Below are 27,884 nucleotides of genomic sequence, written 5' to 3'. Positions count from 1 at the left end.
CTGAGTCTCCTTGCCTGCAAGCCCGGGAACACCACGACCCCAAAAGACCCCGGGGGTCTCCGGGGGGCACTCCCCGGGGACCCCCCATAAATTTAAACAACAACATATATCATCCACACAGTTAGAACTAAAATAGTTATCTATGTAAATGGGTATGAATTAAAATCATTCAATGTATCTAGCAATGATATTCAAACATTGTTACTATTCCATGGCATCAGCTGCAGGGTCATCAGGAGGGCGTTGCTGGTTGCGACCTAGAGTAGGGCATAATGCAGGGTGCACACATTGGGCAGGCATCCATTGCATACCAGCATCTGTAGAAACACAAGCATATCCACGCCTCCAAGTGACAAGGTCCCAAGGACCTTCCCACTTGTTGGTAATGAGATCCTATACCAATACCCTGGGTTTGTGCAACTGGACACCACTAGAAGACTACAGTGGCAAAAATGGTTTAAGATAACAGGATTTAGAGAATCTAGCAACACTGTGAGGTGATTCAACGTGTATAGGGCTTTAGCTACTCTACTTTGCAGAGTTTCACTGCTCATTCCTCCTTTTTGTTTTTCAAGGACATGTTTCAAAGTGCCATGGACACACTAGACAATAGCTTAGCCTGTCTAGGAACAAGGAATGCCAATGACATGTGACACGTGACACACCCCATAATTGCTAGCAGGTTGAGAGATATAAGCGGGGCCACTGTCTGTATTAATAGTATGGGGAATGTCTAGGACAGAAAAGGCTAGTGGCCAATATGCGATAACATCACGGCCCTTTTCTCCTGAATGAACTGAGGCCCATATAGCTGATGAGAAAGTGTCTATTGAAACATGAACATATCTTAGACGACCAAATTCAGGAATACAGATGACATCTGTTTGCCAAATTAGCAAAGCTTGCAGACCACAGGGATTCACCCCCATCTGCAATGGTGCAGCATGGCCTTGACAATCAGCACAGGTGTTAACAATATTGAGGGCCTCGGTATTTGTTAATGAAAACTGTTTTTGCAAGGCTCAAACATCTTGGTGAAAAAAGGCATGTGATGCTCTTGCTTGTGCCAGCGTGTCTGGCTGTGACACCGTCCAGGCAGGACTGGCTAGCAAATCAGCTGGGGCATTATTTTCTGCTATGAAACCAGGTAAATTAGTATGACTTCAAACATGCAACACATAATAAGGATAATTTCTGGCTTGAATGACATGCCACAAAGTTTTTAACAACTCAAACAGTGCCACATTATCAACTTCCTTTAGCAATGCCTGGTCCAGTTGCTGTGTGATGTCTGCAACATAAGCAGAATCAGTTACAATGTTCAAGGGATCATGAGGAAAGTGTTGGAAGGCCATGGTTACAGCACGTACTTCGATCAGCTGAGGAGACCCAATGTTGCGACCCTCTAGTGTGTGCCATCCATCGTCATCTTTCCATGTCGCAATAGCTTTTCCTGTTTTCCCAGACCCATCAGTAAAGACAGTAAGACCTTTTAAGGGTGTACGACTGCTCAATGGTTTCAGGGACAATTCAGTGGTGTGACTTAATTGCAATAATCAGTGACAGGGTAAATAACAGGTGATTTGTCCTGTGTAATTTTGTAAAGTGCTTTGAAATGGTGTGCTATTTACAAAACTCCATTCAAAATATTCCTGTTTTACAGGAATAATGATGTTAGAAGGATCTTTAGCATTCAACTGCAAGCACCTCTGATGGCACTTGATTAGCAATTGTGCAACCAATTCAAAAATCATGGGTGCTGTCTTTTTTGGTTGGTGGGGCAAAAAGACCTATTCTAGTATGTGAAGGGCATCAGACCACTGAGCATTCCATTGACCAATAATACCTGTAGGATGGAAATCTGCATTAACAATGAATATTGTGATGGGAACTTCAGGGCACAGTCCATGAACCTGTCTGTTTTTCATAGCCCACCCTATTGTCTCAAGTGCAGCCTTTGCTTCTGGAGTTAATTTTCTCTGAGAGGTTAACTCAGGGTCACCTTTAAGCATGATAAACAAGGGTGATAATTGTGATGTGGTCAACCCTAAATAGGATCTTGCCCAATTGATGATATCCAAAAGTTTCTGTACATCATTCAATGTTTGGATTTTAGTTGAAAATTGAATTGTTTGAGGCTGTATAGTTAGGTCCAAAATTTTCACTCCAAGGAGCTTGTTGTTGCACTTTTTCTGGGGCAATTTGTAGTCTGAATTCTTGCAATGCCTGTATTAATTATGGTTGAATTTGTGCAATACCATCTTTGATCAGAGTTGCTATTAAAATGTCATCCATGTAACGATAACAATAAGCTCTGGGAAATTGTTCCCTGATTGTTTATAATACCTGTGCAACATACCATTGACAAATTGTTAGACTATTTTTCATACCTTGTTGCAATACTTTCCATTGGTATCATTTCGCTGGTGTTACATGATTGACAGAAGGCACTGTGAATGCAAACTTTGGGGTATTGTCAGGGTGCAAAGGAATGGTAAAGAAACAATCTTTTAAATCAACAACCAAAACGTCCCAAGTGGCTGGTATCATGATTGGGGATGGCATTCCAGGCTGTAAAGCCCCCATGCTTGCTATTACTGCATTAACCTTTCTGAAGTCATGGAGTAATCTCCATTTGCCTGATTTCTTTTTGATCATGAACACGGGAGTGTTCCAGGGACTGATTGATGGTTCGATATGTTCTTGATCTAATTGTTCCTCCACTGGCATTTTAAGGGCCTCTAGCTTTTCTTTTTCCAGGGGCCACTGATCCACCCACACAGGCCTCTCAGTGAGCCACTTTAAAGTCAGGGTAGGGTGTTTTACTCCCTTCAACACAGTGGCCCCCATTAAAAATCCGTACTCAGCCAAACTCCCCATGCTGACAAGACATCCGTTCCCCACAAGTTGAGTGGTGCAACAGTGATGTAGGGATGCATCCTGGCTGTTTGGCCTTCTGGATTTTTAATTAACACAGGCTCTCTGCTTAAATAGCTTTGTGTGGAACCTCCAAGGCCAGCAATGGCAGGTCCTACAGCTGTGATGGGCCGCGATCGAGGCCGTGTGTCAGCAGATATGATAGTAACATGTGCTCCAGTATCTATCGCTCCACTAGCTTCAAGTTGGGATGGGTTTTCTTGCGGCATGGTAAGAGTACAAGCCATATTTGGTCTTCCATCAAGAAATTGTCTGTTAGCATGGAATTTAGACTTACATTGCTCGGTATCTTGGTTTGAAAGACAGGTATCTGCTAGGGAGGGGCAGGACCTCCCTAGGGATGGAGAATTCAAATCCCCTCCCTCCAAATTATTATAATTTAGAAAATTAAAGGGAGCTTTCAGGCAGAGGTATGGGGATAGGAATACCAGTTCTTTACTAGTATGTATCACACAGCAAACAAACAACAACTGCAGCATTAATAATAAACAGAACCAAGAACCTCGAGGGGCTTTTGTTTCACAAAGCCCGGGGCAGTCTGATCTCTTGGGACTCTGAGAGCACCAAGCTGGAATGGTGGAAAATCCTGGGCTGGTGGATGAGCTCAGAAGCTCCTCGATGGTAACTGGAATGGCAGGGATGTCCTGGCAGAGCAGGAGGAGTGGGGGGGCACAGAGTAGCAGAAAGCCTCAAAGCAGTGCCGAAGAAGCAGAGGTGGTGGGACAGGGCCGTCCCAGCAGGGAGGCAGGAGGCGAGCTCAGAGTTACACGAACATATGATGGTAGATTTCTCAGGACCGGACTTAGTGACAGTGAACTCCTCCCTCAGCAAGCAGAAGCCTGCCGTTCTCGCTCCAATGCTGAGAGCAAGAGAGCAAAGCTGCCTCCAGCCCCGTCTACCTGCCCCCCAAACCTTGTGGTATCTTTTTTCCATCGGAGACGAAACTCACAGAGACAAAAAAAAAAAAAAAAAAAAAAAAAAAAAAAAAAAAAAGTAGCCCGATGCTACACTCTCCTTTGTCCACTTCTTCAATTTGGTCAAGTACCCATAGGTACCCAGTAGTTAGTGTCCTAGCAACTTATGGGGAAAAATTCTATAAGTGAATACGAAACAAATCTAACCCCCAGCATTTGGCAAGATGACTAGGTTTTTCATATCGGCTGCTGTTTTCCACCATAGACACAGGCCTCTGTTTCAGTTGTGTCTCCAATGAATCAGACTTGTGAGGGCAGTTTGCTTTAGGATGACTTGCTGTCCACAGCCATAGCATTGATTTGTCACTTTTATTGCAGCTGCAATAGAATCAGCTAACAAAGCCATGTTATAAGGTGCAGTCCCCATTTCAGAGCATGCATCAATCATTTTGTTTAAAGAAAGGTTCTCTCCATGCATCATGTCACTAATTTTCCTGCACTCTTCATTGGCATTATCTGTGGCTAATTGAAGTATTATTTGGTCTTTTGGTTCTTTATTTACTATTTGCTTTTCCAGTGCATCTTGCAATTGCTCTATGAATTGTATATAGGGCTCTGCAGCACCCTGTTTTATGGCTGTGTAGCTATGTAAGTGACATTGAATATTGCTTGCATCCCCAAATCTTTAGGTTGCTCTAATACTAGAGGGTGGAGTCTTGCTTATAACTGTGGGCTCTCTACGGGTGGAAAACCCATGAGCTGTGAAAGTCCAACACCACATCGTGGATCATTTTGTGGCAAATTGCAATTAAGTAAGGATCTGTCTTCTGATACCCTTCGCCAAGTAGATTCAAACATCTTGTATTGAATTGAGGTACAAATCAGCCTTGCTATTTGCTTTATATCAAAAGGTGTCATCTCTGCAGCTAGAAACTCTAGCATGTTCTTTACAGCAGGGGATGCAAGCCCAAGTTTTGGTACCGATTGATGTAACTCACAAAGCACCTTCCACTTAAAACTCACATGGGCATCAAGTGCAGTCCTGTTATTTCTTATTACTGGAAATGCTTCAGCTGTGTTACTCATTGGCTCTGTGCCACCTGTTGACATGGTGTCATGGGGTGACTTTGTGATGCTTGTATCCCAAATTTTCTGTTATGTTTATGCTGGATATTAAGTTCTACACCTTTAAGACTGGTTCCAAGAATGAAGAGGGGGGAAGAAGTTTCTTTGCAGAAACTGCACTCACTCCTCCGCATTTTGCTCCTGGACTGTGTTGTCTGTGGATGGACAGTGAGAGAGAGCTCTCTTTTGTTTTTTAGTTAGTTTTTGGCTAGCTGAGGCAGAGAAGTTCCCTGGACTGGTTTTTTTTTCTTTCTCTTGGAACTGTTTAAACCTGTTCTGGACTGAAAAACCCAGAAAACACCCAGAGCTCACGCCTGTGGCTGACCAGGGCCCAGGACAGCATTTTCCAGTGCCAGAGGGACTGATAAGAGACTGGGCCAGCTGAGCTACAACCCAGAGCAAGGACTTTCTCAATTTTACCATCTTTCTTCAGAGCGTCAAGAGGTTTTATTGTTTAATATTATTCATTTTTTTTAATGCTTGTGAACACTTTGCTTGTTGAATAAACAGTTTTTTCCACTTTTCTCTAAGGAAACTTTTTCCCAGACCTGTTGGGGGGAGGGTTTGCTTTCTAGAGGGACCCCATTTTGAGGTTTCCTCCCAAATTTGCCCTAAACCAGGACACATGGGCACAGAGATTTGCTGAGCACATTCTAGGTCTCCCTCAGTTACAGCCAATAGTTTTATTTGATTCCAGAAGGTTATTGGGTGCAGAATAGGGACAGCAGCTGATCCTAAAGCAAAGGCACCAACCTTATTGTTAGCAGGAGGGTGCTGGCTAGATCCCCTCCACATTTGGGTCTCTCAAGTCTATCAAAGAAAGGGTTTTTCTCTCCTCTTTTGGCTGTGGCTGAGGGATAGGCAAGTCGAGAAGTGAAGCCATTGGCACAGGCTCATTCCTAACATTCCAGTCACTTATATGCAAAGAGAGATGAACCAAGTTTGTAAGGCAAGGAGGTGAGGGGGGGTGGGGAGGGGGAGATGGGCAGTGTCACTGTTCTCGGGCTCTGTGTAGATACCAATGACCCTGCCTCTCTTGGGCACCGAGGAGGGACAGGCAGCCCTGCCAGTTCTGGGCGCTGACATGCTGCCACCAATCCCACCAATGCTGGGCATGGAGGAGAGGCGGGCGGCCCCGCTGCACTTGGGCATTGGGCAGCCACAGATATCATGTCCGTACAGCAACATGGCATGCTTCTGTAATGGCAACGCACATGCAGGGAGGGGTGGTGTCTGTACAACAACATGGCGCACCCCCACAGGGATACTGCTAATGCTCAGATGGCGCATCCATAAAGGGACTCTGCCCATACACAAACGGCATGCTCAGGTCTGCAGTCATTCCAGGTTCATTTTTTCACCCATTGCCACTCCCTCACCCCCGCCACTGTTTCCTGGTTTTCCTCCGGCTTTTATTTCAAGGCAAGCTCCCATTTCTGCATCCCTTTCTGCCTTTAACAGTTTTAGAGTGTCTAAAATTGATCTCCAGGTAGTAAGGATATGTTTTGCTGCATTGTTACCCCAGGATGCGGAGTCCATGATTAACTCTCCCGCCTTCTCCCAATAGGCTACATGAAACTCATTCTCCAAATCCAGGAACAGCCCTTGTTTCTTATACCATAATATCAGAGCTTTTAGCATATGCTTGTTGCCATGAATTTTCCTGGTTTGCTGAGCGTTCATATTAAAGGAGAAACGTGCAGTTTCTCACGCTGGTGAATTGTAAACACAGGACCATGTTTTGTAAATATTGGCAATGTTATGAATACTTTCTCCAAGACAAGGGGAGGTTGAATGACAGCCTCCTGGACCAATGTGACAGGAGAGGTGGCGATACCCTTCTCCAATCCATGGTCACCTTGCCACAGATATATAATGGAAAAATAAACTAAGGGCAGGGGCTTCTGCCCTGCTGCTGTTGTTGCACCCAGATCTGTGTCCCCAGTCTGTGTTCCTGGTTGGGCCTCCACGGTGATATATGCTTATCATGTTTTTTCCCTTTTTCCCCTAATTTGCCAACCCATATATTAACTATGGTCTTTTCTTGGGCAGAAATACACTGACTCATATCTTTTTTTCCCATTTTACCCTTTTCAAACTCAGTTCAGGCTTCTGCGGCTTGTTTTCCCACGATTCTTGATCTTGCTCCCACATCTCAGACGAATAAGATGTATTTCCCAGTTCTTGACTGTTCACTCACCACAGTTCTTGGGACTCCTGTACCTGCAGCTGGCTTGGCTTTGCTCCCCATGATTCAGGATCGTGTTTCCCTGGCTCAGAAGCCATATCAGTTCCATGGTTCTTCAGACCCTTCTGCCCAACTCAGTGGTCATATGTTCCACGGTTCTTCTCACCGCTGTCCCCACGACTCACTCTGCTCCCTGGGAGGCACCTTCCTGGAAAGATGATTTATTACTATGCTAGTAAAACTGACTTTCTTCTTTTCAGGCCTCTTCTACAGCTGGGCTGAGGCCATGTGTCTTCTTCCTACTTTGTATTCGCCACAGGCTTTCGTCTCTGTGTCCCATAAGCTGCTATTGTGGAAAGGCCATTCATTTGCCATCAGGTTTGGCCGAAACCTTCCACACTTCACATGGGGGTCCACCTGATGGGGCTGTGGACCTCATTTCAGAGAGACTAGACACTTTTCAAGGAGCGAAAAAGCTACTGGTTTATTTCATGCATCTCTTTATATAGAGTTTTACAAACCATCCCGTGTCTATCCCCTATTGGTCAGTAACAAGCTGTTACCCTGTAATAATTGGTCAGTCTAGAAAAAGATGTCTACATGCAAGAAAGAGTTGTTTGTGAGATTTTGTTTTCATTCTTTTACTGACATGGTTGTGATTGTTGAAACAGATGTGAGAAACAGTCAATCTGTAGAATTCCTTCTCAGGGAAAACAAGCTGTTTTTCACCGTTGTATGGCTGTTCTCATGAAGAGCTAGTAGCATTCTCACGGTTTATGTTGGATCAAGTCAGAATTCAGCCTGTGGGGCCTTCACAGGCCTACTGTTTAGCCACCACACCCACTGACTTTTCCCCCTTGCCTGAGTAGGTCTCTAGTATTGTAATAAGGTAGTTAGCTGTATCACAGGATCACAGAAGTAACTGGGTTGGAAAAGACCTTTGATATCATTGACTCCAACCTATGACCTAACACCACCTTGTCAACTAGACCAAGGTACTAAGTGCCCCATCCAGTCTTTTTTTAAACACCTCCAGGGATGGTGAGTCCACCACCTCCCTGGGCAGCCCATTCCAATGTCCTATTGCTCTTTCTGGGAAGAACTTCTTCCTAATGTCCAGTCTAAACTTCCCCTGGCACATCTTAAGACTATTTTCTTGTGTCAGTGGTCACCTGGGAGAAGAAACTGACCCCCCTACCTGGCTACAACCTCCTTTCAGGTAGTTGTAGAGAGTGATAAAGTCTTCCCTGAGCCTCATTTTCTCCAGGCTAAACAACCCCAGCTCCCTCAGCTGTGTCCTGGGGAGACTGTATGGTCTGGTATTCCATTGTCTGTTTTTTCTGTCCAGAAATGGGTCCTTTGCTTTAAGCTAGGTCCAGAGAGAGAGAGACAGAGAGGGGGGAGAAGTGGTGGAATGCTTGAGGCACTTGTATTCAAAACACATGGAGATTCAGTTCTCTCTGAGCTCCCAGCAGTGCAGAGTGAGAGATGGGGAGTTTTCCTTTTTTCTCTTTTCGCTGGTTTTCCTCATTAGCTATGGCAAGAAAAGATTTCCAAGGACTGTGTTTTCTTTCTGGAACTGTTCAGTTTTTTCCTCCAGTCGGGAACACCAAGACACCTGGGGGGCCCCCAGGCTGCTCTGTGGCATGGATGATGGCCCGAGTCCCAAAAGGACTAAAAGACTGAGCGAACTGAGACACACCTGTGAAAGGACTCTGAACTACAGGATTCTCTGAATTTGCCATCTCTTCAGAGCAACAAGAGGTTTCATTGTTCAATATTATTCATTTTTTCATGGTTGTGAGTACTTTGCTTATGAAATAAACAGTTTTTTCCACTTTTCTCCAAGAAGATTATCCCCCAAAACAGTAGGGGGAGGGGTTGATGGAATCTGCTTTTTAGAGGAGACCCCTTTGAGAAGTTTCCTTCCAAATCTCTTAAATTTTTCCTCCTAAATTTTGTCTCAAACAGGGACAAGCTGCTCCTCATAGGGCTTGTATTCTAGACACTTTACCAGCCTTGTTACCCTTCTCTGGATGCATTCAAGCATCTCAACATCCTTCCTAAATTGGGAGGCCCAGAACTGGACACAGTACTCAAGGTGCAGCCTCACCAGTGCTGAGTACAGGGGAAGATTCACTTCCCTCATCCTGCTGGCCACACTATTCCTGATCCAGGCCAGTATGCCATTGGCCTTCTTGGCCACCTGGGCACACTGCTGGCTCATGTTCAGTCTGCAGCTGATCAGTACTTCCAGCTCCCTTTCTGCCTGGCTGCTATCCAGCCACTCTGTCCCCAACCTGTAATGCTGCAGGGGGTTGTTGCAGCCAAAGTGCAGGTCCTTTTTAACCTCATATTGTTGGATTCAGCCTATCTATCCAGCCTGTCCAGGTCCCTCTGCAGAGGCCTCATATCCTCCAGAAGATCAACACACCCTCCCAACTTGGTGTCATCTGCAAATTTGCTGATGGTAGACTCGATCCCCTTATCCAGATCATCAATAAAGATATTAAACAGGACTGGATGCAACACTGATCCCTGGGAAACACCACTAGTGACTGGCCACAAAGTGGATGCAACACCATTCACCACCACTCTCTAGGCCTGGATGTCCAGCCGGTTCTTAACCTAGTGAAGAGTGAACCTGTCCAAGCCATGAGCTGCCATCTTTTCCAGGAGTATGTTACAGGAGACTGTGTCAAAGGCTTTGCTGAAGTCCAGGTAGACAACATCCACAGCCTTCCCCACATCCACCAGGTGGATCATCTGGTCATAAAAGGAGACCAGGTTGGTCAGGCATGACCTGCCCCTCCTAAATCTGTGCTGGCTGGGCCTGATCCCTCAGCTGTCCTGTAGATGCTATGTGATTGCACTCAAGATGATCAGTTCTATAATCTTGCCAGGCACAGAGATCAGGCTGACTGGCCTGTAGTTTCCTAGATCCTCCTTTTGGCCCTTTTTATGGATGAGTGTAACACCGGCCAGCTTCCAGTCATCTGGGACCTCCCTGGTGAGCCAGGACTGATGATAAATGATGGAGAGTGGTTTGGCAAGCTCTTCTGCCAGCTCCCTCATTACCCTAGGATGGATCCCATCTGGTCCCACAGACTTGTGAGCATCTAAATGGTTCAGCAGGTCACTAACTGCTTCCTCCTGAATTACAGGGGGGTTATTCTACTCCCTGTTCCCATCTACCAGATCAGGAGGCCAGTTGTCCTGAGGATGACCTGTCTTATTGTTGAATGGGTATTGTAGTACGAGTCCTGGGGATGCCCCTTGAAACCTGGTTGGAGGGATAGATAAGGGTGGTAATCTGGGAAATGTATATTTGTTTGGGTTATAACAATACTCTTATTTGTAAGATTAGGGACTCCAAAAGGGCAAGGTGGCCTAACTTCTGAAAATTGGGCTATCCTTAAAGTCTGTAATTTTTGACAAGGAATGCAATACATTTCAATATCAATAAGCAATAGAGAATCTTAAATTGAACTCACCATTACATTTTGGAGCTCACCTTACAAGTCCAGCAAGTATAAAAAATGGTTTTATTAAATTGTCTAATGTTTGATATGTTATTACTAAATGAGAAATGGATATGTAAAATGCTAAACCTCCTTGAAGAGGAATATGGTATTAAGAAACACAATTGAAAGTGAAGGAAAACACTGACCCATCTGTTGGATGCATTGCAGCCGAAAGTCTGGTTTCATGAACTCTCTCCCTGGACCTTGATTTGCATCACCTGCAATTTTAGAGACTCACAGGGTAGGGAGCAATGACCTGCATAGAGTGAAACTTTTATATTAACTGGACTTATACTTTTGATTATTGAAATAGGAATTGTCCATTGCATGATTTCCTGTATGCTTTCTTCTTCTTCTTTCCTTTTTCCTCTGTCTGCTAGATTAGGATCACACTGCGGCCATGAGAGGAAAGGTACTATTACTGTGGTCCCAATCAATGTCTCAAGCCAGGGGGTAGTGTGAGAGACTGGAAGGACTGCTGGCTCAAAGAATTTCATGTGACTGTGTGGGGGAAGGGGCAGGTTTTTGTGGATGATGAATGTGAAAAATCAGGCAGCAGCACAGTGTCTGTGAAACCAAGTCGCAACACTCTCACACAGGCCTGAGAAAGTGGCCTGAGAAATTGTGAGGAGGAATTCAAACAGTCCTTGGAGAGAGAAAACAACCTTTGCAGGGGGTGTTTGTCAAACTTGTTGTTTACTTGCAAGAAATGGTCAAGGGGTGTTGTTCCTAACTGTCCAATTATGGTCTTGTGTTGGTTTGCTAACCAATTAAACTTGATTCTTTCAGAACTGTCTATAAAAGAAGATTTAGAAGAATAAAGATCCCTCTCACGTTGCTATAAGCTTGGGAGTCATGTCATTATTTCCATACCATCCCTAATACAATAGCAACAGGTTGTGCCTTGCCCTGGCGAGGTGATGCACTGCTCCACACACCCCATCCTCCTCTGGGCCTGTATCCCAGCCCTGCAGTAGACGCCAATCACTGGCACACTCAAGGCAATGCTACACACCCCACCCCTGGAGCCCCAATATCGTCCCAGAGTGGCCAGATAATCAGAAGGCCCACCTGGGGGAAGGGCCTAGGAAAGCCAAAGGGCACTTAAGCCAGGACACAAGGCAAACATGTGTCTTGACCCTACCTCCTCTTTGATTGACTATCAGCTGAGACACTGCTGGAACCAGGAGTGGTAGCTAAATTAGTTCTTTTCTATATCTTTTCTCTATTTTTCTTTCTTCTTCTAATTCCCTCTTCTCAGAGTTTTGAGTAACTTAAAATGTGATGGGTTTGGAGTTTGCCAAGTTGAATGGGCAAAAAGTTAATGCTTTGAGAAATGCTTTCTGTTGATTGTTGCTCCAAACTTTTCCCAAAGTTCTCTGATTGTCTGAAGTTGACAGTAAAGATTTTTGTTGTTTTGACATCTTGAGAATATCTTGTCAATATTTCTGCCATGCATCTAACTCAGAGTCCATGAAAAAAACATAAGCCCTGTTAACAGTCTCTTTGAGCAAGCTTTTTGGGGCCTTATACTGTGCTGCCTGTGGAGCTCCTCTTGTAAGTTACTAGTGAAAGGAGATCTTCCTGCTGGGTATGCTTGCAGCTATGACATCCACAGCTGCCTTTGGGTGACAATGGAGACTTCCAGGTACTAGAGTTCGCACAGTGCCTTTTGCTCATTGACCCTGCCCATCCCTTCTTCAAATGGCTGCTGATTACTCCGTCCCTCTCCATCGTTGTTCCTTCACTCTTAGTTTAAAGCCCTTGTAATGAGGTCAGCTATCCTACTTGCAAAAATACCTACACTTCTGTTCAAACAACTTCTGAGGATGCTTAAACCCTCTCATACACTGCTAATATCTCTCACTCGGAGTGTAGTAAGCCTTCTGATCCCTGATAACCCTGTCTCCAAAACCATAATGATGTTCTTGTCCAGAGGGTCCAAGTGAGACCATGCTACCCAGCTGCAATGTATATTTTGCAGGGCTGGTCCAGTCTCAACAGGACCAAGAGCTAAAGGCGGAGCCCTGGTAGATCGGGGGCTAGAATAACGTGCGTCCACACCAATATGGTTCTAAGCACGTAATCTGATTTATTCTGTGAGATGGTGGGTTAAATACAGACAGAATAGTTTACAAGAACAGGTGCATTCTGATAGGCAGTGAGAATACAGAAATATGTAAGCTATTGCAGTTTAAGGTAGCCACCGTGTCTTCCCAGTAACTGTTCTATGTTAGTAACACTACTACCTTAATACATTCTTAGTAGCAGATAAGTTTATCTGCTACTACGTATGCTGAACGTACTGAGGCCTGCTAGACCAGGCCTGAGGCCTGGGTTGAGGCCCAGGTGTGGATAGCTCTACCTTATGATATAAGCTATCCTCCTACACATCCCCCCTTTTTTTCTTTAGAGCTATCTAAACTGGGTCTGTGACACGGTTGGCTGCTTCTACATATACTGTTATAAGCAAAGCACTATTTGAGTTACCCAAGAAAAACCTAAAGACCTTAGCTGCTAAAAGCAAAAAGATGAGAGCACACTATTCAGTCCTTGCTCTTCATTCATACGCAGGTTCTAGATTAAAGTTTCAAATCATCTGCTGTCTCCTCTTCTTCTGCACTGCTTGATGATGTTTCACAGCTGAAGACTTCTCTGTTGTCACTGGGCAGCCAGGGTTACTTCTGTCAACGCAGCTGCAATGCTGCGTCTGTGTTGCTGTCTTCTCATCTGGTTCAGCTTTCGTTAGTATCTCATTGAGTCTACAGCTTGCAGAAAAGAAACTAAAACAGACCTGGTATGTGAATTAGCATTCTCAGAGACAAGGGAATAGAATAGGAATTTTGCTTACTAATGAAAGTGATAAGCGATTATCAAACTATTTTTGCTATCACCCCAGAGACTGCACACTGCTGAAACGCTTTTCTTTAGTGAACCTTGACATCTTTCCCCGGGTAAAGATGACAATCTTCACTCTAAGCTGATTCAGCTGTCATTCTGATCGGATCAAATTGTCAAGTTAAGATAGCTTGCTTTTTTTTTTTTTTTTTTTTTTGGAGTAGAAACCTCTGGGCTTTGTTAACAAACACCATCCGTCCAAGTTAGAGTTAGAGTTTGGCCAGAACTCAAACCTTAAATTGGAGTGATGTTTTTAGCATATCTTTTAAAGACAATTTTTAACAACAATAAACATAAAATGCCTAAAATACAACAAACTGTCATAATATCATTACATAAAAGACATTTAAAAGTTAAGATAAAAAATTGTTCCGATCACTCGGGAACTCGTCTTTTCTGGAACTCTTCTTGAAGACAGTTGAGTACCAATTGGAGCAATCACAGGATCAACACCTGATGGAAAAATCATCAATGATGCTTCAGGTATCTCTCTCCAAGACCTTCTGAAAAACACTTAAAGATTTAACAAACTGAAATGCAATGTCTCGACTCACACAAGAGGTACCAAAACAAGCCTAAAATCTCATTTCAAGTGAAATGCGTAACACAGTTAAAAGAATCAAATGAAGCTTCAAAAGGACATGCTAAAACATCGCATAAAACACAAGATTGATTACAAAAGAGACAAACTATATACTTAACATGACACTTAAGAGAAAATTCTGACTTACACCTAATAATACAACCATATCTGTTAACAACATTCATGAAATATTTAGATGGCTAAAAAGATGAATAGAATCATTTAAAATGACAAGTACTTGTTAGAAAACCCTATAGACAAATAACACAACATAAAAACTAGTACATCAACTTACAAATGCTACTAATTTATATACTTAACATGTCATCGAATTATATTTTAAAACTCTTATCTTTTAAAACTCTCATATACTAGGACACCTCACAACTAACAATACAATCAAGGATCTAACAATTTGCATCGTTTTAAATCTTCTTTATCAATGTTCTGTTATTATCATTTCAGTTAAACCTGTTTCTTCCCTCTTTCTCGCTTTTTTTTTTTTTTTTTTTTTTTTTTTTTTTTTTGTTCCAAGCACAGTTATAACGTCAAACTTGTTTTCACTGGGCAAAACTGTTTATTTACTCATTGCCCTAAGACCTTTCTCAAAGATTTCTTGGCTCTACTGCTACTGCTGGCAGGATTATCAATGAATTTCTGCTGCCCTGGCATCCTCCTGCCCAGGAAGATTGCTGGCTCTCTCAACTGCCTCTTGAATGTCAGGTAGTTCAAAATGCTGTGAATCATGTTTCTAAAAGCTCTTATGCGGCTGACAAACGACAAACGTGGACTTTACAAGTACAATTTCAGCCTGTAGATTACTTAGCTGTTTCAGGAAACATTATTCTCAACTCACTAGCTGTGGTCGAAGCTGGGAAGATTTGCTATTTGGAGAACCTGGGAGAAGGTCACTCAGCTTGAGAGAACTTGTGCCACATGACTTTGCTCAGCAGAAGGCTGGGCCGTCATGGCTCTGAATTCAAATTACCTCTATTATAACTTATCTTGATCCTCTCAAAATTCACACTGACTGAAAAGTCTCACTGGCTAAAGCTCCTCACCCTTGTCCCATTCTGCCAGGCATGGGGACATCACGGCTCTCAACTCTCTCACTAGTGCCATCACTGAACAAAACATACCACCACATTCCCAGGCTCTGAAACTCATCCCCTGGGCACACTACTGTGCTTCCCTCATCTCTCTCCCCCAGCACAGAAGACCAAACCGAAGAGCAGTAGCACAGCCTCTCTGCCCAAACAGATGTGCCAGGGGCTGGCTTCAGCCAGCTGCACCCACCTCTCTAGGCAGGACAACAACGCTGAGAGTTCTGAGATGAGGCTTTGTTCAGCTCTGAGAATCATTCTCAAAAGCAACTACTAGAAGACCTAGCAGTGAAGCAAGGGACCACTCCAGCTGGAGATGTCAGCTAGAGCCCTCTCAGCACCACTTACTCAAATGCAGCGAGCATGGCACTAATAACTATTTTCATGTAATTTTAAATCTAGTTTCCTTTTTCTCTCTCTTTTTCCTCTTTTTTTTTATATTTTTTTTTCTTTTCTTTTTTTTCTCTTTTTTTTTTTCTTTTTTTTCTCTCTTTTTTTCTCTTTTTTTTTTTCAACTAAACTTTACAAGTTAAACAACTATACCTTTTACAAATTATAAAGCACCCTTTAAATCAACTAACTCTTAAATCTAACATAAGTAAGTCTCAACAAAAATCTACAACCCTCATTAACTTTATAAACTCTATATGTGTGGTAACTCACTAAAAATTCATTATTAATTAAGCTCCTTAACATTTAAATATAGACTTAAGCTTAACTTAAACTTATCAGGGCCCAAATCTTAAAAACAAACCTTAAAACTATATGTTTGACAATAATTACCTTAAACTCAAATTAAATCACACATAAATCAATTTTAACAACATCAAAATGTAGAAACAACTCATTCTTACACAGAGTTAATAACTCTAGCTAAGAACTCATTTCTATTTCATTTTTTGCTTTATCTTTTTCATGATAGGATATATCTTTCTTTTTCACGTTGCATTTCTCACACAGTGATGGATTCTTTCACAATAGAGGGACAGATGACTATTTTCCCTTCTTTTTCTGGTGTTTTTCTTGCAATGTCCACTTGTTGCATGTTTTCACTATCTCTGTTTAACAATCCTGAAGGCTTCCTGGGTAATAGCACGACATAGGGTCGAGTTACGATGCTTGCTTATCTTCAAAGACGATACTGACAGCCTCTGCACTCAGCGAAGGGGGGGCCTGTAAGGGCTTGTGTCAGCTGCTTTTCCTCCTTCGGCCCCGCTTGCTTTCTCATCTTTCGCACTGCCTCCCGGGTCTGGCAGCTGAGCCACTTCTTGGTTGTTTTCATTCTGCTTTGGGGGTGGAGGGAGCATTTTCTGCCCTCTCCCTGCACAGCCAGCCAGAGACGAACAAAGGGAGGGGCAAAGTGGAGCTGCATTCTCACTCTCAGAATGCATGGAATGCATGGAATCTCCACTGAAGCGTCTGGCTACCTTAGATTTTTCCTGTTGTTCCTTTATCTTGGGGAGGGAAGCAGAGGGACAGGGAATCTGTTTTTCTCCGGCTAAAATTATGGTTTTGCTCTTTACTGCGAATGTTTGCAAGGCATTTATTGCTTTTTCCCAAATTACGCTTAACTCTGAATGTATCTTTGCTCTTTTTCCCGGTAAAACTACAACGTCCCATAGCAATCTGCCTTTCTCTTTCCATCCTACTTCTCTGCAAAGAAATGATGGCCGCTTTCGCTTTCCTTCTTCCCGAACCCATAGGGTTACCCGATTTATATCAGAGTCTTTGATATTTTCGCCTCTTTTCGAGACAATGGACACTAAAAGCTGCATGGCAGCCAAAAGGTACCGGTCCATAATTGAATCCCTCCGCGTCTGCCGCTCTTACCTTCTCTCTGCTGACAGTAGGTGGCACTGTCGCCTTTCTAACCAATCCAATCGACAGACGCCCCCCGATCTGCCCTGAATATCCAGGACTGTGTTCCGTAAGCGACACACACACGTCCTAAATCAAGCGAGGTCTTCAACATTTAAGTCTTGCTTACAGCATCTAAGCTCAGCGACGGCTAATACGTCTCACTTACAGCATTGAAGCCCGGTGGACGGTAAATAAGTTCCGCTTACAGCATCGAAGCCCGGCGGACAATATCTGAGTCTTGAACAGACAGCGTCTAAGCCGTATTGACCAGGCTCCGTCCCTGTTCGGGCGCCAGATAAAGGCGGAGCCCTGGTAGATCGGGGGCTAGAATAACGTGCGTCCACACCAATATGGTTCTAAGCACGTAATCCGATTTATTCTGTGAGATGGTGGGTTAAATACAGACAGAATAGTTTACAAGAACAGGTGCATTCTGATAGGCAGTGAGAATACAGAAATATGTAAGCTATTGCAGTTTAAGGTAGCCACCGTGTCTTCCCAGTAACTGTTCTATGTTAGTAACACTACTACCTTAATACATTCTTAGTAGCGGATAAGTTTATCTGCTACTACGTATGCTGAACGTACTGAGGCCTGCTAGACCAGGCCTGAGGCCTGGTCTGAGGCCTGGGTTGAGGCCCAGGTGTGGATAGCTCTACCTTATGATATAAGCTATCCTCCTACAAAGAGCTACCACACTAGTTATTTCCTTTGATCTGCTCAAAGGCCTGTTATTGCTCAAGGCCCCATTCAAAATGGTTCTTCTTCTGGGTCACTCAATAGAGGGGCCTCACAAACTGACTATAACCTGGAATGTGCATTCTCCAGAACTCCAAAAGGCCTATGAAATCTTGTGTTTCTTTCTTCTTAGCTAGTGAAGACATAGTTGCTATCTTGTTAACCACATCCATAGGCACATGACAGTGGCCATCCTGACATTTGACACCCAAGAACTGGATGTTCTGTAAAGGTCCTGTCTTGGTTTGAATGACAGGTGTCTGCTAAGGAAGGCAGGAGCCTCCTTTGGAATGGAAAATGTAATGGCCTTCCTTTCAAATTCTTATAATTTTGAAATTAAGGGGCTCTCAGGCAAAGATATCAGAATAGGAATAACAGTTTTTTACTAGTATGTATAACAAGGCAAACAAACAACATAACTATGGCAGTAACAACAAACAGAACCAGAAACTTCAATAACAGCCTTCTCAGCTGCAGGCACTTTCCCCTTTGGTGTAGTGATGCTCACAGCCAGCAGGGGCACTCATGGCTCCTGGTGGGCAGGGCAGGTGGGATGATTTCCCCAAGGCTGCAGGGGGCCCGCCGGTGCAAGCTTGGAGAGCACATGGTAATGGTGGACTTGACCAAGATGGAAAGGGATGGAAGAAAGGCTTGCTTCACAAACCCCCAGGGACAGTTGATCCCTTTGCCCCAGCAGGACTCTTGGAAGTGACAAGCTGGAATGGCAGGAATGAGCAAAAATCCCAGGGTGGTGGATGAGATGTATCAGAAGCTCCGCAGCTGTAGCTGAAACTGGGACGTCTCAGCAGGCAGGGGATGTGGGGCTACAGTGTAGCGAAAACTTGGAGCAGTGCCGAAGAAGCGATGGGGCGGGGCAGAGGAGACCCAGATGTGAGCACGGCAGGGAAAGGTGTGCTCGGGATCCCGGGCACCCGAGCAGATGGTGACAAGTCCCTCTTTTAGTGAGGTAGGTGTTAATAAGGTCCCAGTTCAGTGGCTGCTCTCACAAGCAGAGGCTCACCCCACAGCAGAAGAAGCAGGACCAGGCTGGACTACAAGTGTGGCAGCAAATTCCCTCCCCCAAGCAGCAGGTCCCACCGGCATTCTCCTAAGCAAAGAGAGAGATCGCAAGGGCAGCTGCCCCAGCCCCTCCATTTACGAGCCCAAATATCTACCTCTGAGAGAAACCCTCAGATAAAAGAAGTGCAGCCGGATGTCCTCCTCCCCTGAGCTTGGTCACTTCTTTTGTCTCTCTTAAGTACCCAGTCGTTACTGTTTCCTAGCAACTTATGGGACAAAATTCCTTGAGGAAAAAAAACCCCAAAAGGAAAGATCCCAACCCCTAACAGGTCCCTTGATCTTGCTTTTCATTATGGCAAACCCAGCTTTCAGAACATTCTGAACTACTTTTTTTCCATGAACTTCCTGAAGGGGGAGAAGCCTGGCTGCTCTGAAGAGCAGGGGGATGGAGAAGCTGCCGCCCGGCAGAGATCACATGATGTCACGATCCGCTTAATACACGAGCAGGAGTCGTGATAGGTTCGTGTGATCTCAGAGTGCAAAAGGTACTCGAGGGGACAATAGTTTAATCACACAACAAATGCACCTTTATTGAGTACCAACAATACTTGCGATAGAGGGAATGAGAAAGGGAGGATACAGAGTGAGGAAAGAGGGGCAGAGGGATATAGCTACCAATGGTAGAGTGACATCCTCTTGGCTTGGCGCCTGGCCAATGGAATCGTCGTCTTCTGTCCGTTGGGGAGATCTCGAAGTGTGAGTCACAGAGGGTAGCTTTTATAGTCATTTCAGTAGCAGGGGGCACCCAGCCAATGTGGGGGAAAACCTGGACAAGCCGTTGTGGGGTAGCAGGGGGGAACAAGACAACTGCTTTCTGTACCAGAACGACATGCAGGCAGGACGAGTAACTGTTCATTGTTCTGGCATTGGTTTCCATGAGAGCCAGCTTTGATCCAGTGGACACACCTGCAGTTCAATGCCTGGTGTTAAAAATGCCAATACAATATTCCAATTAAAATAATTTGGTTTATTAATCAAAAGATCGAATTACAGAATTTCGATAAACCCACCAACAGGGGAGATACTTGACAGTCTTTTTCCCAGGAAAATGCCAAGGGTGAACCTCGAGACACAGAACCTGGCCGTCTGCTGTCTCCCCCTAGGTTCACAAATTTGCCCGGTTCGGGGCTTAGTTTTTATACATTTTATTCTGCCCTTGGCAATATTTCCCCATATTTCCCTTTGTTTCCCAGCTAGCTATTCAAATCCAAGGGTTTCTCCGGCTAGGCTGAAAAGAGTTCATTCTCTCAGTTCATATGTTAATGTCCAGTTTCTATAGATCCTCATGGCTGATGAATGGTCGAGATATGGATGATGATGCTTGATGCTCGGTGAGGGTGTCAGCTGGGGGTGTTGATGGCCCTGCCACCTCATCTTGATGGGTCTCCTCCCGGTGACTGAGGAGACTGCCGGCTTTCCCGTAAACCTTTTGTCTATTTCTGAATGTGAGCTTCTGGGGTGGTGCCTGCCTTTTCATAATTTGGTTTAACAAAATGTTACAAGGTGTCCTGAAACTTATACTTTCATACAACACACACATATATACAGTTTTATAGTTTTCAATAAACTTCATAAACTATAAGAACATGAATTAACATTCTACATTTTTCACACTTGGCAAACACGCACCGTGGCTTAGGCCCAAGCCCCTTGCACGCAGTCCCTTCCTTGACGGGGGTCCTTGATGAAGGGTCGTGAGGCAAAACCAGGGACCCTCGAACCCCGACTCTCACACACAACCAGCGCAGGCCTGGGCAGATTTAACCCTGTGAAAAACGTGAGATGATTAATTCATGTTCTTATGATAAACTGGAAAATTATAAAGCTGTATAAATTTATATCAGGTAAAAGTCTATGTTTCAGGAGGTTTCTGCAGCAGATGGTGAAACTGACCACCCTGAAAATCAGGCGTCTCCATTCAGAAGGGAACAAAAGACTTTGCAGCCTTCTCAAGTATTGGGAGGGGACCTGTTGAGATGAGCCGGATCAGCAACTCACACCTCGGGAGCCACTTTCACAGACCATCAAGCAATATCACCCATATCTCGAACATTCATCAACTATAAGGATCCATAAAAACTGAATATTAACACATGGACTTGGGAGGGGAGCTCTTTTTCAATCCGACTGGAGACGAATTTGGGTTTGAATAACTAACCAAGAAACAAAGGGAAGTATGGGGAAATATTGCCAGAGGCAGAATAAAGAGTATAAAAACCAAGCCTCGAACATGGCAAATTCGTGAACCCATCTAGAGACACCGGCTGCCAGGTTCTGTGTCTCTGGGGTCACCCTTGGCTCAACTTTTCCCGGGAGAAATTCTGTCAAGTAAGTGTCGCTGTTTGTGGGGTTCGTATTGTTTTGTTTTTATTGTTTAAAATTGTTATAATTTGATTCCAAATTTTGTGATTTGAATTTTAATAAACCAAATTATTGAATTTGGCAATAAATTTGTCCTGGCGTTTATAACAACCCTTTCTTGGTAACATGGAGCTTTCATGGTTTAACTCTTCTTTGAGAGAGAGGAGAGCCGGGCGTAGTGAACACAGAGAAGACCTAGCATGAAGTCAGATGGACAGAGAGAATGAAGGACTAATTGGAGGAAGGATGGAGGAGTTGCCTGCTGTCTGGACTTCAATTAGACCCATGGAAATGAACTCTATATGTAGATTATCCCTTCAATTCATGGGAAAGATATGCATTTGGGGAGATGATTGTTTATTTGTGGATTTCTGAGCAAAGGTGTTTGTGATGGACTGAGTAATATTGCATTAGAATCTGTGATTCTTGTAGTCTCATGAGATGCTTGAACAGAGAGAGATGGGAAGTCCTTTGTGCCAGTGAAGAAGTGAAAAGACATCTCTGTTCCCTGTGATGAAGAATCCTTTGCCTCTGGAGTTAGTAATCTTTAAAAGGTGACAGCCCAATATGCCTGAATTCACATGACCCGTAAGCATCTTGGGAAACTGCTAATGGGAGGAAGGGTTGGAGGGGTCACAGAAGCAGGTTTTGCCTGGGCTGATGTTTCTGTGACAGTTAAAACCCATGCGAGAAGTGTCAGTGGGATCCATGACTCTAAAGAGGCTCTGTCTCCTAAAGAAGTAATGAAAGACCATTTTCCAAAGAGTGGAACTGACTGAAAATTACAAGTTGTCTCTCTGTGTTGCTTGTGGGAAGGTGAACAGTTTGTGGGGAGAAAAGTTTTGAAAGTTTCATTTTTTAAATTTTTTTTTTCTTCCTTTAGTGTGTGTTAATAAAACTATCTCTGTAACCTTTAAGTTGGGCCTGTTTTGCCTTTTTTCCTCCCAAAGTCTATCTCACATAAAAAAAGACAGTAGGCACAAAAACCATCACAAATTTGGTGCGTTGGCCAAGAAAGGTCAAAATTGGCAAACGTGAAACAGCTACATGAATTGGTGTTTCTGCCCGGTTATGAATCAAACCAGAACAAAAGTAGAGGATATTAATCATAGAAATTAGAAGACAGTGATTAAGAATAGGCATTCGGGTGATGTGTATTGCCTAATATTTGCTGCTCTTTGTACTGTATTAGTTGCTTGAGAAGGGAAGGGACAAGACTACCTTCAAGAACAGCAAGAAAGAATGCAAGGATGTCTGATAAGGAAAGAATGCTTACCAAAACAGGAGACAAGAATGCAAGATTACCAGAGATACTGAGATAACAAGGCTCCTCAGGCCCCAGGACCAGATAAAACTGGCCTTATAGCTTAGACTATGACCAGAAGATCAGTGGGCATGGGCAAGGCAGTGGGGTCAGAAGTTCAGCTCAAGAGCAAGACTATTTCCTTCATCCCTGAGACCCCCAAGCTGACCACCAGAGACAACTGCGCAGGCACAAAGGACTGATAAGCTAATTAGCATATGAAGCAGAGGGGAGGGGAGCCAAGGAATGAATATGCATAGGGGTATTGTGAAACTTGCTGCATATGTAACATTCTAGAGGATAAAAGGTGGGTGAGTGAGGGGGCGGGTATGCCTTTGAGGAGGTATCCTGCATATGCCTGGCCAAATAAACTACATACCTACTTTAAAACTCACTTTGTCTCTGAGTTTCAGAGTCTTTCTGCCTGTCAATAGTCCACAGTCAATCTCCATTCTCCTTCAGATTTGTGCACAGGCCAAATGGGACTGTTAAAGGGTAAGGGAGTTTTGCTGACCACTCCTTGGCTCTCCTCCTCAGGGATCATCTTGTGGATGGGAATCACAGCATCTCAAGTTGTCTATACTGTCAGGGGTGCATTGTCAAAGTGGCAATTGGTACTCGTTGTTCTTCTCCCTTCAGAAGGCCTACTGCAAATGGGTTCTCTGATAGTCCAGGCAAGACGTTCAATTGCTTAACGCCCTCTGTCTCTACAGCAGCTGTCTCAAACGCCCACCTGAGTCCCTTTGGGACTTCAAAATACCTATCCACACAGCATGTGTAACAAAGGAGAAGAGCTGGAAGCCATGGTACAACAGAAAAGCTATGATGTAGTCACCATCACAGAAACATGGTGTCCAGGAAGTTCTTAGAGTGTGTGGAGGACAACATTTTGTAACAGCTGGTAAGTGAGCCCACCAGGAGAGGGGCTATGTTACACCTGTTGTTTGCAAATAGAGATGGGCTGGTGGGAGATGTGGTGGTTGTCAGCTGCTTGGGGCATAGTGAACATGAAATTATAGAATTCTTGATATTTAGTGAAATCAGGAGGAACATCAATAAGACTTTTACATTGGCCTTCCGGAGGGCAGACTTTGGCCTATTTAGAAGACTTATTCAGAGAGTTCCTTGGGAAGAAGTCCTTAAAAACAAAGGAGTCCAGGAAAGGTGGGCATGCTTCAAAACAGAGATCTTGAGGGCGCAGGAACAGACTGTCCCTGTGTGCCAAAAGATGAGTAGACGAAGCAAATGTCCAGCCTGGATGGGCAATGAGATTTTGAAGGAACTTAGGAATAAAAAGGAGGATGTATCATCTTTGGAAAGAGGGTCAGGTCTCTCAGGAAGTATTTAAGGGGGTTGCTAGGGCATATAGGAAAAAAATTAGGGAGGCCAAAGCTCAGTTAAAACATAATTTGGTAACTTTTGTAAATGATAATAAAAATGTTTTTACAAATATATTAATGGCAAAAGGAAGGGTAAGACTAACCTTTGTTCTCTATCGGATGTGGGAGGGAACTTAGTGACTGCAGATGAGGAGAAGGCAGAAGTGCTTAACCCCTTCTTTTCCTCAGTCGTTAGTGGGAAGATGGCTTGTTCTCAGGAGAACTGTCCTGGGTTGGTAGATGGTGTCAGGGAGCAGAAATGTCCCCCTGTTATCCAGGAAGAGGCAGTCAGAGAACTTCTGAGCCACTTGGATGTTCATAAATCTATGGGACTAGATGGGATCCATCCCAGGGTGATGAGGAAGCTAGCAGATGAGTTTGCAGAGCCACTCTCCATCATTTACTAACAGTCCCGGCTCACTGGTGAGGTTCCAGATGACTGGAAGCTGACCAATGTGATGCTCATTCACAAGAAGGGTAGGAAGGAGGATCCTGGTAAATTACAGGCCAATTAGCCTGACCTCAGTACCCAGTAAGTTAATTGTCCCGGACTGATTTTATGATGCTTGTATCCCCAGTCATCTGTTCTGGTTTTGCTGGATATTAAGTTCTGCACCTTTAAGTCTGGTTCCAAAAGTGAAGGGGGGGGAGAGAAGAAGTGTGTAGTTTGTTTTCAGAAATTGCACTTGCTCCCCTGCATTTTTCCTCACAGACTGTATTGTCTACAGCACAGACAGTGGGAGACAGCTTTCCTTTGCTTTTAGTTACATTTTTTTTAGCTAGCTGAGGCAGAGAAGTTCCCCAGACTGTGCTTTTTCTTTTTCTTGGAACTGTTCAAACCTGCTCTGGACTGAAAACCCAGAAAAACACTGGGAGATCACACCTGTGGCCCACTGGGGCCCAGAAAGTGGAATTTTCCAGAGCAGGAGGGACTGATAAGAGACTGAGTGAGAGGAGCTACGCCCCACGAAAAGGACTTTCTGAATTTTCTGTAGCATGAGGTGTTATGGAATGAAGTTTGAGCTATCCCAAACTGGGCCTCAGATTTAGGCCTGCTAGGCCTCAGATTTGGGTCTGTGTAGAAGTAGATAAACCTGTGGTGCAGTTAGAATTTAAGTTGTGTGCATGCTTTAGATAGGACAGTTAGAGTAGAATCACGGTAGCTGCCTTAAGCTAAGATTGTTTGCATTCTTTCTCACGCTGAATGCCAATAAAAATGCCCCTGCAACTGTAAAATATTTTGCACTGTATAAAACCAGCCATTTCGAGAATAAAGAGGAGAAAGTATGTTCTGACCATATTGGTTGTATCATGCGTTGCTCTGTTCCAGCTTCCATATAATTGAGACCCTGAGTTTGTCTGGCGCACGGACTCAGGGACATTTTTTTTGGTTGCTTGAATGCAGCTTTGATTTTATTACGCTTCGATGCGGATTTTGTTTTGAATTTTTAATTTTTCGCTTGAATATGAATTTCGCTTGAATGCGGTGAAGTTTCTGCGCTTGGTTTACTCAGTGTACAACGTTCAGACTTAATATCCGAACCACTCATGGAGCTGTGGCGAGCTCACAGAGCTGGGGCTGGAAGTGTGGTCTGTCTGCTTCACCGGGAGGGGAACAGCGGCACGCAGTGGAAGGAAGAGGCAAGCAACTGTCCGAGAAACAAAGGAATTGAAAGCAAAAATGGAGAAAGAGTTTCTAGCGGCAGCGCAACTTCTTACAAGCATTGTCTTTCCATCGCTTCAGAACAACGAGTTGTTTTATTGTTTAATATTATTCAATTTTTTAGTGCTTGTGAAAACTTTTGCTTGTTAAATAAAAAGTTTTTTCCACTTTTCTCTAAGGAAATCTTTTCCCCAACCAGTAGAGGGAGAGGCTTAAATCTGCTTTCTAAAGGGACCCCCTTTTGGAGTTTCCTTCCAAATTTGCCCTAAACCTGGACAGTAATGGAGCAGTTAATATTGAGTATCATCACGCAGCACTTAAAGGATGGTCAGGGTATCAGACCTAGCCAGCATGGATTTAGGACAGGTAGGTCGTGTTTGACCAACCTAATCTCCTTTTATGACCAGGTGACCCACCTGATGGATGTGGGAAAGACTGTGGATGTTGTCTATTTGGACTTCAACAAGGCCTTTGACACTGTCTCCCACAGCATACTCCTGGAAAAGCTGGCAGCCCACAGCTTGGACAGGAGCACTCTTCACTAGGTTAAGAACTGGCTGGACATCCAGGCCTAGAGAATGGTGGTGAATGGCGCTGCATCCAGCTGGCAACCAGTCACTCGTGGTGTTCCTCAGGGGTCTCTGCTGGGTCCAGTTCTCTTCAATATTTTTGTTGACGACACGGATGAGAGTATTGAGTCTTTCATCAGTAAATTTGCAGACAACACTAAGCTGGGAGCGTGTGTTGATCTGTTGGAAGGTAAGAGGGCTCTGCAGAGAGACCTGGAACAGTTGGATGGATGGGCAGAGTCCAGTAAGATGAGGTTTAAGAAGTCCAACTGCCCAGTCCTGCATTTTGGCCACAATAACCCCCCGCAACTTTGTAGGCTGGGGACGGTGTGGCTGGACAATGCCCAGGCAGGAAGGGACCTGGGGGTACTGGTTCACAGCCGACTGAAAATGAGCCAGCAGTGTGGCCTGGTGGCTGAGAAGGCCATTGGTATCCTGGCCTATACCAGGAATAGTGTGGCCAGCAGAACCATGGAAGTCACTCTTCCCTGTACTTGGCACTTGTGAGGCTGCACCTTGAGTATTGAGTCCATTTCTGGGCTCCTCAATTTAGGAAGAATGTTGAGATAGTTGAACATGTCCAGAGGAGGGCAACAAGGCTGGTGAGGGGCTTGGAACACAAGCCCTGTGAGGAATGACTGAGGGAGCTGGGGTTGTTTAGCCTGGAGAAAAGGAGACTCAGAGGTGATCTTATCACTCTCTACAATTTTCTGAAAGGTGGTTGTAGTCAGGTGGGGGTTGGTCTCTTTCTCCAGGCAGCAACTGACAAAATGAGAAGACACAGTCTTAAGCTGCGCCAAGGGAGATATAGTTTGGATATTAGAAAAATGTTTTTTACAGAAAAGATGATTGTGGGAATTTCGGGCACAGAAAATTCTCAAAATCTTGTGCATGCAGGCTCAAATACAGCAGAGAATACAGGGTTCAACATGAGGCCTTGGAAAAGGCTTCCAGCTTTAGAGACTATAAGCAAGAATGTGGATTTGTGGTTTAAGCAGAAACATATTAAGCTAGGTAGTGGAGAGTTTAAGGTTTAAAAGTAAAGATATAGAAGTGGTTAGAAAGGTAATAAGAAGTTTTTAGATGTAGCTCTGTAGGATTGTGTTTCACTGTATGATTGGATAAAATGGTCTGCATTGCGGCAGGATGTGTGATACAGTTTAATTAGCCATTCTTATGAAAGAACAATATGTGTGGCAGCAGATTATTGGCTAGTTAACCTTTAAAAGACCTTGTAAGCTGTGATCTTGTGACCACTGGTGACCACTGGGCATGAACTCCTGGCATATGCAGTGAAGACGTTCTCACCCTTGTCCTGGGTTGAAAAATGTAACCAAAAATGTGTATTCTATTTTCATCTGTTGAAGTCGGTTGGGAGATATTGTTCTTTATCTCTTGTAACTCTAGGGGGGGAAAGAGGGTGGATGCCCTCTGTTACTGGGACACCTGATAACACCAGATAAGGCAGTGCGTCCTTATCACTTCTTCCACCCATCCTCTTCCGAGGGACATCACCTGTGAATGGGCCATTTAAGGCCTCTCACATGACTCATAACATTACCTCATTCCATTGTGAGATGCTCCACCCAGCAGGAAGAGCCAAAGCCTTTCCACTGAGATAAAACCAGCAATCCCAAACACCAAGGCAGCCTGTTTCCA

At 44.2% G+C, this 27,884-nt stretch overlaps 1 protein-coding gene across 8 annotated transcripts in view; it reads right to left on the bottom strand.

Moving 5' to 3' along the window:
- Positions 1-12,504: 12,504 nt before the first annotated feature.
- LOC134564999 (uncharacterized) overlaps positions 12,505-27,884 on the bottom strand; it is a 145,229-nt gene continuing 129,849 nt past the window's right edge. For 2 of the 8 annotated variants that reach the window (XM_063424348.1, XM_063424347.1), the window contains exons 3-4: positions 20,580-20,716; positions 12,505-14,039 (exon numbers count right to left, since the gene is read on the bottom strand). The gene's annotated coding sequence lies outside the window, so the exon portion shown is untranslated. Of the gene's footprint in view, positions 14,090-19,875; positions 20,416-20,579; positions 20,717-27,884 lie in introns of those variants that run through there. The other 6 variants (XR_010083745.1, XR_010083742.1, XM_063424349.1 and 3 more) reach the window with 5 other exon arrangements.

The sequence above is a fragment of the Prinia subflava genome (assembly GCF_021018805.1).
Source record: "Prinia subflava isolate CZ2003 ecotype Zambia chromosome W unlocalized genomic scaffold, Cam_Psub_1.2 scaffold_31_NEW, whole genome shotgun sequence".
In the NCBI taxonomy this organism is placed as follows: Eukaryota; Metazoa; Chordata; class Aves; order Passeriformes; family Cisticolidae; genus Prinia; species Prinia subflava.
Note: the sequence above shows the minus strand (reverse complement) of the source record. Positions and strands in the feature narration are given on the sequence as shown.